Here is a 13,489-nt window from a genome sequence, read left to right as displayed (position 1 = left end):
CTTTTTTTTAAACACCACAGTGACCATTCAGTAAAAGGAGTGTTTTCTAGAGAAGAAAGGAAACTTCCGCTGCCTGGAGCTGAAGTTATTTCATAGTGTTGATTAAGTTAGATTCTGGAAACAACAATTTCCCTTGAATCAAGAACACAACAACCAAACAGGGTTGACTTATTGGAAGTAGACCAGATATCATCTATTCCCATCACAGATTTTTAAAAAATTCTGGGAAACCAGAGGATGGAGGGCGAGATTCTGTGGCAATTATTTATGTAAAGAATATTTAAACGTGGATATATGGATATTGCTGGGAGACGGGGCGGGGGGCACCCAGAGCACATGTACGAGAGCAGTTTGCTTAGGGCTCATGCTCAGTCTTGAAACAAGCCCTGGTATACGCTGAAACATTGATTTCAATGACAAATTCATACAAATTATAGAATTCATACAAACAAGTCTGTCTTCGCATTCACTTTTTGCCACCTATTATGCCAGGCACCAGAGATACACAAGGAAACAGAACATCCAGTCCAGCTTGACCAGAAACCTACTTCCTGTGTGGAAACAGATATATCAACAGTGCAGCTCATCTATGTGGCCAGAGCTGCACGTGTGCCGGGCACTCAGTTTAGGGGGGGCTTATCTAGAGCAAGGGGCCCAGGCGAAGATGTGGGAATGGGGCGCAGGGCCTGGCGTTCCAGGGAAGGCAGTGAAGCTAGAAAAAAGGCTGTCTGGGGAGGCTGGCGCAAGGTCACAAAAGCCTCTTTTTTGTAAAAAAGTTTGGGATCAACTTGGAACTTGATCCCAAAGTCTGTGGGAGCCCCAGTTAACATAATGCAGTACTTAGGCTGTTGTGGAGAGTAAGACACGGCACAAATAGAGCTTCGACTGTGCCTGGGTCGGGGTAAAAGTCCAACAACATATGCTCACTCTTTTTAGCATTATTAAAACCTATTCAAGCCCACAGCAAACACCATTCTCAATGGTGAAAAGGTGAAAGCATTTCCTCTAAGATCAGGAACAAGACAAGAATGTCCACTCTCACCACTTTTATTCAACATAGTTTTAGAAGTCCTAGCCATGCAATCAAAGAAGAAAAAGAAATGGAATCCAAATTGGAAAAGAAGTAAAACTGTCACTGTGTACAGATGACATGACACTATACATAGAGAATCCTACAGATGCCACCAGAAAATTACTAGAGCTCATCAACGAATTCAGTAAAGTTGCAGGATACATGGGAATTCTCTGGCGGTCCGGTGGTTAGCACTTGGCACTTTCACTGAAGAGGGCCTGGGTTCACCTTACACTGGTCAGAATGGCCGTCATCAGAAAGTCTACAAACAATAACTGCTGGAGAAGGTGTGGAGAAAAGGGAACCCTCCTACACTGTTGGCGGGAATGTAAATTGGTACAACCACTACGGAGAACAGTATGGAGGTTCCTTAAAAAACTAAAAATAGAACTACCGTATGACCCAGCAATCCCACTCCTGGGCATATACCCTGAGAAAACCATAATTCAGAAAGACACATGCACCCCAATGTTCACTGCAGCACTATTTACAATAGCCAGGACTTCAAAGCAACCTAAGTGTCCATCGACAGATGAATGGATAAAGAAGATGTGGTACCTAAAAACAATGGAATATTACTAAGCCATAAAAAAGAATGAAATAATGCCATCTACAGCAACATGGATGGACCTAGAGATTACCATACTAATGAAGTAAGTCAGACAGAGACAGTATTATATATCACTTATATGTGGACTCTAAAAAGATGATACAAATGAACTTATTTACAAAACAGAAATAGACTCACAGACTTCAGAAACAAACTTATGGTTACCAAAGGGGAAAGGTGGGGAGGAGGGATAAGTTAGGAGTTTGGGATTAACAAATACACATTACTATATATAAAATAGATAACCAACAAGGACCTACTGTATAGCACAGGGAACTCTACTCCATATTCTGTAATAACCTATACAGGAAAAGAATCTGAAAAAGAATGGATATATGTATAACTAACACTTTGCTGTACACCTGCAACTAACACAACATTGTAAATCAACTATACCCCAATATGAAATAAAAATTAAATTAAAAAAAGTAAAATGCAAAAACAAAGAAAACAAAACGTATACACATCAGGGAGGGAAAGAACTGTGCTGGAAAGCAGGGTCTGGCCCGAGGATGCGGCTAGGGAAGGCTGAGATACAGACTCCATCTAGCTTGTTTTCACATTGGTTTTCTCCTGCCCAGAGCTCGCAGTGAATCATTAAAGGGTGTAAACAGGGCCTGCACGAAAGTGGCTGCACAAGGCGCTCCATACATCCGTCTCCAAGTCTCCTAAAGTTCAGTGTCCTCGTCGCCCCACCCGAGTTAGAGGGACACATGGAACAACTCACCCGAGCCACTCGGGCACCAACAGCTGAGACTCAAATGAGGCAACACTTCCGCCAGCCGGCAGGTCTAAAGCTTAAACTGCTTGCTGCGCCAGTCCTAGGGCCCTCTGGCCTGCTGCATGCACGCTAGGAGTCTGCCCTTCCCGTCCACTTAGGGGTCTAAGCGCAGCCTCCTACACAGGAGTCAGGATGCCCCTCAGGCTGCTAGCTGGGGGTGAGTGGGGTGGGTGGTGAGGCCACTCATGGGAAGAGGAGGGGCAGCAGGGTTGGCGCTACATTCTTTGTGCTCAGGGACATGGAATACGGCCAGGAGGCAGCTGCATGTCATAAAAATACATTCAGTAGAGGTGGTGGTTGAAGCCAGAGAATTGGCTGCAATCCCCCCCAGGGAAGGTGTCTTCACTGAGAAGAATCTTGAGGACCACCAATCTTCCCATCGGTAATAAACTGGGCACACTTACTTGCTACCCACAAGGATTCACAAAAATCTGCCTCATTCTTGATATAACTGCGCATATTTTAAATAAAGTACTTAAGATATTATTTGACTCAACATTTTTTTGAAAACACACGGAGGCAAAGTGATGTACCAGTACCTATTCTTTGCAGGGAAAGGAACAAGTGGATTAACCAAACCAAGGCTGTGAGCTGAATGGAGCTGTCTGGTTTTTTTGGCCCCACTGTACAGCGGCTTGTGGGATCTCAGTTCCCCTGACCAGGGATCGAACCCACGCCCCCTGCAGTGGAAGCTCGGAGTCCTAACCACTGGACCACCAGGGAATTTCCCCGAGCTGTCCTTTTGAAGAGTAATTTTTCCTTCCCTATTTGATCTCCTTCTTTTGTTTTAATTAGGCACTCTTAAAGGCATCTACATTCTGTCCAAAATAAGACTTTTATATTTTTGGTTGTACTTTATCCTTTATCAAGACACAGCCCTTTTTTCTCCCACAAAGGCCTCTCCCGCTCCCTTCCTCTGAGCCACAAGTTCCCCTGAGGCAGCTTTGCTGGTTCTCCTGAGATAAGGTGGCAGCCTCAGGCCCTGGGCAAAGCAGCACCAGCCAGGGCCTCCCTGTCTGGGACAAAGTGTCTCACGGGACATTTTAGGGCTGTGAGTTCCCTGCAGCTGCCTTTGATTAAACTGTCCTGTGATAAAGAGGTCTTTGTAGTTCAACACCCACCCCAGGAGTTTTGAACGTGTGAGCGCAGGGCTAGGTGACGACAGGGAACAGACTGTCACAGCCGCCCTCAGGGCAGTCAGGTGACAGGAAGAGAACTTCAAAGAGATGGCTGTAGAACTGATTATATGATCATGGATGACTTAAGAGCTATGAAAGGATAACTGGAGAAGTGATCTAGTCTGGGGATCAGCAATGTGACATTTGAGCTGAACTCTGATCATTAAGAAGGAATTGACTTTGGGGTGTCAGGGTGAAGGTGGGGGGCTGGCAAACATTCCACATGGAGGGAAGATGGGGCTGAAGGTGCTGGGGAGCAGCTGGGGGGCAGAGGGCAGAAAGATGGGAGCCAGGATCCGGAAGAGGCTGGCCCTGGCCGGGTGCTCAGGGGCCGTCCCCTGCAGGCTGCAGTAAGAGTTTCTTCCTAAGAGAAACGGGAAGCCACGAACAGGAATGAGAGATTTTTAAAGATCCCTCTAGCCCACACATGGAGAACTGGTGGTGCTGGAGTGAGGAGGGGTCCGGAGTGAATGCAGAGACCAGGAGGCTCGTTGAGGGGGTGGATGAACCAGGGTGGGGACAGCGGAAATGGAGGGAAGTTTATGGTGGACAGATGTGGATGTAAGTCCTAACCAGCAGGTCAACTGACCAGTCACATCACTCAAGATCAGAAATAATCACTAGAATACATGTTTTGTATTAGGACATTATTATGTCCACAATCATTTAAAGGACGCTTGTATTTATACAACAACAACAGACACCCTCTAGGGCCTGTGCTAGGTGTGGTTCTAAGCATATCACATGTTTTACCTGGGCTACCAGAGCTCTGAAGGCCTGCGCACAAGTGAATCATCGGGGGCTGCCAGCTAAAGAAGCAGTGAGGGACCACCGTACAACTGTTAGATTGGCAACAAATGAGAAAATGCACAGGGCCAACCCATCGGCTGGGTTTGGGGGGTTCATGGCTGATAGGGGAACCAATGACTGAAACTGCCCACTCTGGCCAGGCACCACAGAAACCATTTGCATGAGTTATCTTGCCACAGGAGGTCCTGGTAAGGAACGCAGAACTAACAAGTCACCACCAACAGGAAGAATTCGGGAAAGGTCAAAAGGAGCGAGGAGATGCCAGTCCACATGTCCTACCAACCTCCCAGAATCCTTCTCGCTGGAATCCATCATGGCTGAGCAATGCGCGTGCCACCAGGAAGGACCCTGAGTCAGAACGATTGGGCAGAGGCAACCCAGAAACTAACCCCATCACCGTAAAACCTGAGGCTGCGAGCCACGTGGCAGAGCAGTTCTCCTGGGCTCCCTTACCCTGCTGTTCTCTGCCCAGGCTCCTTCCCAATAAAGTCTCTTGCTTCGTCAGCACGGGTGTCTCCTCGACAGTTCGTTTCCAAGTGTTGAACAAGAGCCGACTGCCCTGGAAGGGGTCCCCTTCCTGCTGGGGGGAGGTAGCTTGGTGCAGTCTAGCTGGAAGGCAGTCTGGCTGACTTGGTCAAATCAAGACTGCACACACCTTATGATCCAACAACCTACTGCTGAGTATGTATCCCAGAGAAACTGTGATGCTGTTACAGGGGACTCGTGGGAGCATGTTCCTTGAGGCATCATCTGTGTGGTGGGAAGTGGGAGGCAATCTGGTGTGCGTCCCTTGGGGGCGGGCAGGTAAAATGGGGTTGCTGTGCAGCAGGGAGAGGTAGCCAACTAGCCATACGTACAGCAACCAACAGAGCTCCTCAAGGCTGGGCGCGCAAACAGAAGCAACAAAACGCACGGCAAAACAGCACTTACAAAAATGTTTTAAATAAAAATTTGCACACACACCAACAATATCTTTTCTAAGAGCACTTACAGACAGAAGAATATACAACAGCCCTTTTCAAAGTGGCTGCCATGGGAGGGCAATGGAATGAAGGTGTGGACAAAGAAGGTCACCTGCCATGTCAGTAAACGCAGGATACTGCAGCCATTAAGCCCCTACAGTGCAACCCTGAGGGGAATTCAGGATGGAGAAAAACAGGATACTGGCCCTAGATAGTTAAGATGCATATCAGAGGAATAATTTCAGTGAGCCCAGACTCTTGCATCTTCCCGTACATGGAAAAGCACGAAACTCATTAACTTGAATACAGACTGAAAGTGAGGGGATGGAAAAAAAAATATTCCATGCAAATGGAAATCAAAAGAAAGCTGGGTGGATAAAGAAGATGTGGCACATATATACAGTGGAATATTACTCAGCCATAAAAAGAAATGAAATTGAGTTATTTGTAGTGAGGTGGATGGACCCAGTCTGTCATACAGAGTGAAGTAAGTCAGAAAGAGAAAAACAAATACCGTAGGCTAACGCATATATATGGAATCTAAGAGAAAAAAATGTCATGAAGAACCTAGGGGTAAGATGGGAATAAAGACACAGACCTACTAGAGAATGGACTTGAGGATATGGGGGGGGGAAGGGTGAGCTGTGACAAAGTGAGAGAGTGGCATGGACATATATACACTACCAAACGTAAGGCAGATAGCCAGTGGGAAGCAGCCGCATAGCACAGGGAGATCAGCTCGGTGCTTTGTGACCACCTAGAGGGTTGGGATAGGGAGGGTGGGAGGGAGGCTCATCAGGGAGGGGATATGGGGACATATGTATACATATGGCTGATTCACTTTGTTGTACAACAGAAACTAACACAACATTGTAAAGCAATTATACTCCAATAAAAATGTTAAAAATAAATAAATAAAAGAAAGCTGGAGTAACAATACTCATCAGATAAAACAGACTTTAAAATAAAGACTATTACAAGAGATAAGGGAGAACATAATGATCAAGGGATCAATCCAAGAAGAAGATATAGCAATTGTAAACATTTATGCACACAACATAAAAGAACCTCAATACATAAGGCAAATGCTAACAGCCATAAAAGGAGAAATTGATAGTAACACAAAAATAGTGGGAGACTTTAACACTCCACTTACACCAATGGACAAATCATCCAGACAGAAAATCAATAAGGAAACACAAGCCTTAAATGACACATTAGACCAGACTTAATTGACTTAATTGATATTTATGCCACATTCCATCCAAAAACAACGGAATACACTGTCTTCTCAAGTGCACATGGAACATTCTCCAGGATAGATCACATGTTGGGGCACAAATCAAGCCTTGGTAAATTTAAGAAAATTGAAATCATAACAAGCATCTTTTCTGAACACAATGCTATGAGATTAGAAGTCAATTACAGGGAAAAAAAACTGTAAAAAACACAAACACATGGAGGCTAAACAATATGATACTAAATAACCAATGGATCACTGAAGAAATCAAAGAGGAAATCAAAAAATACCTAGAAAGGGGCTTCCCTGGTGGCGCAGTGGTTGAGAGTCCGCCTGCAGATGCAGGGGACACGGGTTCATGCCCCGGTCTGGGAAGATCCCACATGCCGCGGAGCGGCTGGGCCCGTGAGCCATGGCCGCTGAGCCTGTGCTCCGCAACAGGAGAGGCCACAGTGAGAGGCCCGCGTACCGCCAAAACAAACAAAAAAATACCTAGAAACAAATGACAACGAAAACCTATGACCCAAAACCTATGGGCTGCAGCAAAAGCAGTTCTAAGAGGGAAGTTTATAGCAATAAAATCTCACCTGAAGAAACAAGAAAAATCTCAAATAAACAACCTAACCTTACATGTAAAGCAACTAGAGAAAGAAGAACAAACAAAACCCAAAATTAGTAGAAGGAAAGACATCATAAAGATCACAGCACAAGTAAGTGAAATAGAAACGAAGAAAACAACAGTAAAGATCAATGAAACTAAAAGCTGGTTCTTTGAGAAGATAAACAATATTGATAAACCTTTAGCCAGACTCATCAAGAAAAAAAGGGAGAGGACTCAAATCAATAAAATTAGAAATGAGAAAGGAGAAGTTATAACTGACACCGCAGAAACACGAAGGATCATAAGAGACTACAAGCAGCTATATGCCAAAAGATGGACAACCTGGAAGAAATGGACAAATTCTTAGAACAGTACAACCTTCCAAGACTCAACCAGGAAGAAATAGAAAATATGAACAGACCAATCACAAGTAATGAAATTGAAAGTGTGATTAAAAATCTTCTAACAGGGCTTCCCTGGTGGTGCAGTGGTTGAGAGTCCGCCTGCCAATGCAGGGGACACGGGTTCACGCCCCGGTCTGGGAAGATCCCACATGCCACAGAGCAGCTGGGCCCGTGGGCCATGGCCGCTGAGCCTGCGCGTCCAGAGCCTGTGCTCTGCAACGGGTGAGAGGCCCGCATACTGAAAAAAAAAAAAAAAAAATCTTCCAACAAACAAAAGTCCAGGACCAGATGGTGGCTTCACAGGCGAATTCTATCAAACATTTAGAGAAGAACTAACACCTATCCTTCTCAAACTCTTCAAAAAACTGTAGAGGGAGGAACACTCCCAAGCTCTTTCTACGAGGCCACCATCACCCTGATACCAAAACCAAAGATATCACAAAAAAAGAAAATTACAGACCAATATCACTGATGAACATAGATGCAAAAATCCTCAACAAAATACTAGCAAACAGAATCCAACAACACATTAAAAGGATCATACAGCATGATCAAGTGGGATTTATCCCAGGGATGCAAGGATTCTTCAGTATACACAAATCAATGGGATACACCATATTAACAAACTGAAGAATAAAAACCATATGATCATCTCAATAAATGCAGAAAAAAGCTTCTGACAAAATTCAACACCCGTTTATGATAAAAACTCTCCAGAAAGTGGGCACAGAGGGAACCTACCTCAACATAATAAAGGTCATATACGACAAACCCACAGCAAACATCATTCTCAATGGTGAAAAACTGAAAGCATTTCCTCTAAGATCAGGAACAAGACAAGGATGTCCACTCTCACCACTTTTATTCAACATAGTTTTGGAAGTCCTAGCCATGGCAATTAGAGAAGAAAAAGAAATAAAAGGAATACAAATTGGAAAAGAAGAATTAAAACTGTCACTGTTGGGCTTCCCTGGTGGCGCAGTGGTTGAGAGTCTGCCTACCGACGCAGGGGACACGGGTTCGTGCCCCCGGTCCGGGAAGATCCCACATGCCATTGAGCGGCTGGGCCCGTGAGCCATGGCCGCTGAAACTGCGCGTCCGGAGCCTTGCTCCGCAACGGGAGAGGCCACAACAGTGAGAGGCCCGCGTACCGCAAAAAAAAAAAAACAAAAAAAAAACTGCCACTGTTTACAGATGACATGATACTATACATAGAAAATCCTAAAGATGCCACCAGAAAACTACTAGAGCTAATCAATGAATTTGGTAAAGTTGCAGGATACAAAACTAATACACAGAAATATCTTGTCAAGAAATAAAGGAAACAATCCCATTTACCATTGTAACAAAAAGAATAAAATACCTAGGAATAAACCTACCTAAGGAGACAAAACACCTGTATGCAGAAAACTAAGATACTGATGAAAGAAATCAAAGATGACACAAACAGATGGAGAGATATACCATGTTCTTTGACTGGAAGAATCAATATTGTGAAAATGACTATGCCACCCAAAGCAATCTACAGATTCAATGCAATCCCTATCAAATTACCAAGGCCATTTTTCACAGAATTAGAAAAAAAATTTTACAATTTGTATGGAAACACAAGGGACCCCAAATAGCCAAAGCAATCTTGAGAAAGAAAAATGGAACTGGAGGAATCAGGCTCCCTGACTTCAGAGTATACTACAAAGCTACAGTAATCAAGACAGTATGGTACTGGCACAAAAACAGAAATATAGATCAATGGAACAGGATAGAATGCGCAGAGATAAACCCACACACCTATGGTCACCTAATCTATGACAAAGGAGGCAAAAATATACAATGGAGAAAAGACAGCCTCTTCAATAAGTGGTGCTGGGAAAACTGGACAGCTACATGTAAAAGAATGAAATTAGAACACTCCCTAACACCATACAGAAAAATAAACTCAAAATGGATTAAAGACCTAAATGTAAGGCCAGACACTCTAAAACTCTTAGAGGAAAACATAGGCAGAACAATCTTTGACATAAATTACAGCAAGATCTTTTTGGACCCACCTCCTAGAGTAATGAAAATAAAAACAAAGATAAATAAATGGGACCTAATTAAACCTAAAAGCTTTTGCACACCAAAGGAAACCATAAACAAAACGAAAAGAAAACCCTCAGAATGGGAGAAAATATTTGCAAATGAAGCCACTGACAAGGGATTAATCTCCAAAATATACAAACAGCTCATGCAGCTCAATATCAAAAAAACAAACAACCCAATCAAAAACTGGGGGGAAGACCTAAATAGACATCTCTCCAAATAAGACATACAGATGGCCAACAAACACATGAAAAGAGCTCAACATCACTAATTATTAGAGAAATGCAAACCAAAACTACAATGAAGCATCACCTTACACCGGTCAGCATGGCATCATCAAAAAATCTACAAACAACAAATGCTGGAGAGGGTGTGGAGAACAGGGAACCCTCTTGCACTGTTGGTGGGAATGTAAATTGATACAGCCACTATGGAGAACAGTATGGAGGTTCCTTAGAAAACTAAAAATAGAACTACCATATGACCGGAAAGTGCACATATGGTGCACATTTGGCAGTCGGTGGAATAGGCTGGGATTCTGAGAAGTCATTTTGTCTGGCTGTACCAACTCTCAGGGGTTTTGTCATCTTAACCTGTGCAACAAAGGTCTTTACCTTCTTTGACTATTTTGGGGAGTAAAGTTTTCTTGTTGTTTAGGCTGCACGGCACAGCTTGCGTCATCTTAGTTCCCTGACCAGGAATTGAACCCGGGGCGCTGCAGTGAAAGAGCCAAGTCCCAACCACTGGACTGCCAGGGGATTCCCATGAGTAAACTTTCTGTATCTTCTGTAGGCTTTGCACTCTCTTGTGGGGATGCCTCTTTCATCTTCCTAGTTTGAGTCACTATTAAGATATATCTTAATGGCCAGATGATGGATCATTTAAATTGGAGAAACTTCAAAATTGGTAAATTTTTAGACAGCTCTTATTATATAGTTTATTGGCACCTATAAAAAAAATCAGAAGGTGGAGATGTATAGGTATATGTATATATAAAATGGCTAATCAAAAGAATCCCTTTAGTTTAATTTCTTTTATTTTTTTTTTAATTTTTGGCTGCATTGGGCCTTCATTGCTGCACGTGGGCTTTCTCTAGTGGTGAGCGGGGGCTCCTCTTAGTTGAGGTGTGCAGGCTTCTCATTGCAGTGCCTTCTCTTGTTGCAGAGCACGGCTCTAGGCACGCGGGCTTCAGTAGTTGCAGCATGTAGGCTCAGTAGTTGCGGCACGCGGGCCCTAGAGCATTCAGGCTTCAGTAGTTGTGGCTTGCAGGCTCTGTAGCTGTGGCTCGCAGGCTCTAGAGCGCAGGCTCAGTAGTTGTGGTACACGGGCTTAGCTGCTCCGCGGCACGTGGGAGCTTCCTGGACCAGGGATCGAACCCATGTCCCCCGCATTGGCAGGCAGATTCTTAACCACTATGCCACTAGGGAAGTCCCACTCCCTTAGTTTAAAACAAACAAAAAAACAGTTTGGGAAGTCTTATTTGTGGCCTTTGCTTCCCCTCAGTGGGTCTAACAAATCCTAATAAAAACATTAGGTTAACTAATGTAAATTAGGTTGATTAATGGGGAGGGAGGGAGAAAAAACTGAGGGGAAAGTCTAGAGACTTCTTCCCAGCAAGGTGGAAATTTTAAAGGGACTCCTTCCAAAAGGATAAAAATCTTTAGATGGTTATTAAGAAATGGGATAAATAAAACAGATGTTAATGGGATTAAAACAAAAGGTTTTGATACAACACTACCTAAGGTTGGGTAGGTTAAAGGGACCCCTATTGGTCCCCAACATAAAAGGCCCCAAACAAGTCTGATTTACCCCAGTTATATATATAAAGGCTGGGGGGCGGGGGCGGAATCACATTGAGATACCTGACCAGCAATTGCTTGGGGCGACAGTTAGGCCAATTAATCAAGTTAAAAGATTGACAAAAGGGCCTGAATCCCTCAGCTCAGCCCTTCACTGGGGACCCCAGAGCCTTTTATACAAAAATAGATTAAATGGTTGGGAGATTAAAAAAAGGAAAAGCATCTAAGACTCCTTGTAAGACCAAGACTTATTGATGGGGTCCTAAAGGAAACTAAAGCTAAAGGTATAAAACTTGATAGAATTGAAATGAAAGCTTACATAAATTGGTATGTTTAAATGGGCTCTATAAGGTGGTTACATCTCTTTTCCCTAATTATACTGTAAGACAGACACTATGTCTCCCCCTTCCTGGTATAAGACAGGGCATTTAAATCTGCCCCTCAGACAATATTAGTTAAACATACTAAAAGACACCAACAGGGTTACCTGAGACCACACAATATGAAATAAAAACTGAGTGCTAACATTCAGGGGCCAATAAAAACAATAATGGAGATCCTTGCTCTAGGTTTAACCTGTGCACTCAGAAAGAGGGCCTTTGTTGAATCCCTTATGCAAACTTTTGAAAGCATGATAAATAAAAGCTTAAAATTCTAGGACATAGAACTCTTGAATTTCAGTTTAGTTGGAAATCTTCTCACTGATATAAAAAAAGCAACTTAAAGAAAATGTTTTTGGACAAATCAATCTTCTAGTATAATTTAGGCAGCAGGTCTGTTCTCTGGGGAATTAAAAGCAACTGTCTGGTTTTCAAATCTCTACAAATCAGAAATGTAGATAAGCTACAATGACCTGAGACTGAGCCTAATCTGCTTAATCAGGTAAAACCTGATACAAGTTAAAAAAAAAAAAAAAAAGGAAAAAAATGGCCTTTTAAAACTCAAACCATTGGAAAGGCTCCCTCGCTCAAAATCTAATTCACAGCTTCCTTAGGGGATTATCAAGAACAAATACAAATCTGAGAAGTCTTTTCCACAAATATCAATAGTAAAGTCTTGGTCATCTGAGAAAATAAGTTTGACTTATTCCAACTTATTTATAAACTAGTAAGTTTATACCGTAATACCTGATTCAAAACTAAGGGTTAAAGTGAAGCTATGAGATCTCTATTTTTGTTTGTTTATGTCAGTGTGTACATTACACATATAGGTGTTTCTACCTCTGGAAAATATTATCAAAATTAAACTTATAAAAGAGCTCTATTTAATTAACTAGTAAGCACTTACAAATTAAATATTTCCAAGTATAAAGGAAACAGGCCAGAATGAATTCCAGGTTCACATGATCCAGTATGCAAGGAAAGTAGGATGAGTGTTTTTGGCAAAGAAGGTATGAGGAGTGGAAGTACATTTTGTTAAGGGAAGAGAGAGATTTTGTCCTAGAGCTGGTTGTCTCAGGGCGGAAAAATAAGTGACAAACTAAAATGGATATAGAAAGTGTGAAAGGTTTGTAGAAAGACAGCTCTGAAAAAGTTGTTCCATGCATGGCCAGGCTGGGTTTGGATTGAATTTAATTGGGTAAGTGAATTTTGTTGTTCAGGGTGGGCTGGTGCAGGACTGGAGTTTGGTTTTCTGTGTTAAGAGAACAGAGTTTTCTTGGAATGTGGAACTAAATACTTTTGGTAACAGATTGTGAGTTTCTTTGCCTTCTAAATCATCTGTTATTTGCCTTAAAAATCTTTTACTGTCACTTTGGTTGAGTGAATAACTATTGCTTCACAGTGACCTATGATCCTATTTGACCAAGTGTTTTAAAAACTTGACTTTTTTTTTTATAACAAACTTCCCAAATATCAAATTCTAATTAAGATTCTTTTGACTTTCCAACTAACTTTGGGATGCTTCAAAGGACCCCTGAAACATCCCAAGGAGAGATATTAAACTAATTAG

The 13,489-nt window shown here is 42.7% G+C and overlaps 1 protein-coding gene across 2 annotated transcripts in view; it reads right to left on the bottom strand.

Moving 5' to 3' along the window:
- Window positions 1-13,489, bottom strand: part of RARRES1 (retinoic acid receptor responder 1) — a 43,510-nt gene that overhangs the window by 17,253 nt on the left and 12,768 nt on the right. The gene's annotated exons all lie outside the window — the stretch shown is intronic.

Source organism: Delphinus delphis, chromosome 4 (genome assembly GCF_949987515.2).
Source record: "Delphinus delphis chromosome 4, mDelDel1.2, whole genome shotgun sequence".
Lineage (NCBI taxonomy): Eukaryota > Metazoa > Chordata > Mammalia > Artiodactyla > Delphinidae > Delphinus > Delphinus delphis.
The sequence above is the reverse complement of the archived record's forward strand: the minus strand, read 5'-3'. Positions and strand labels throughout refer to the sequence as shown.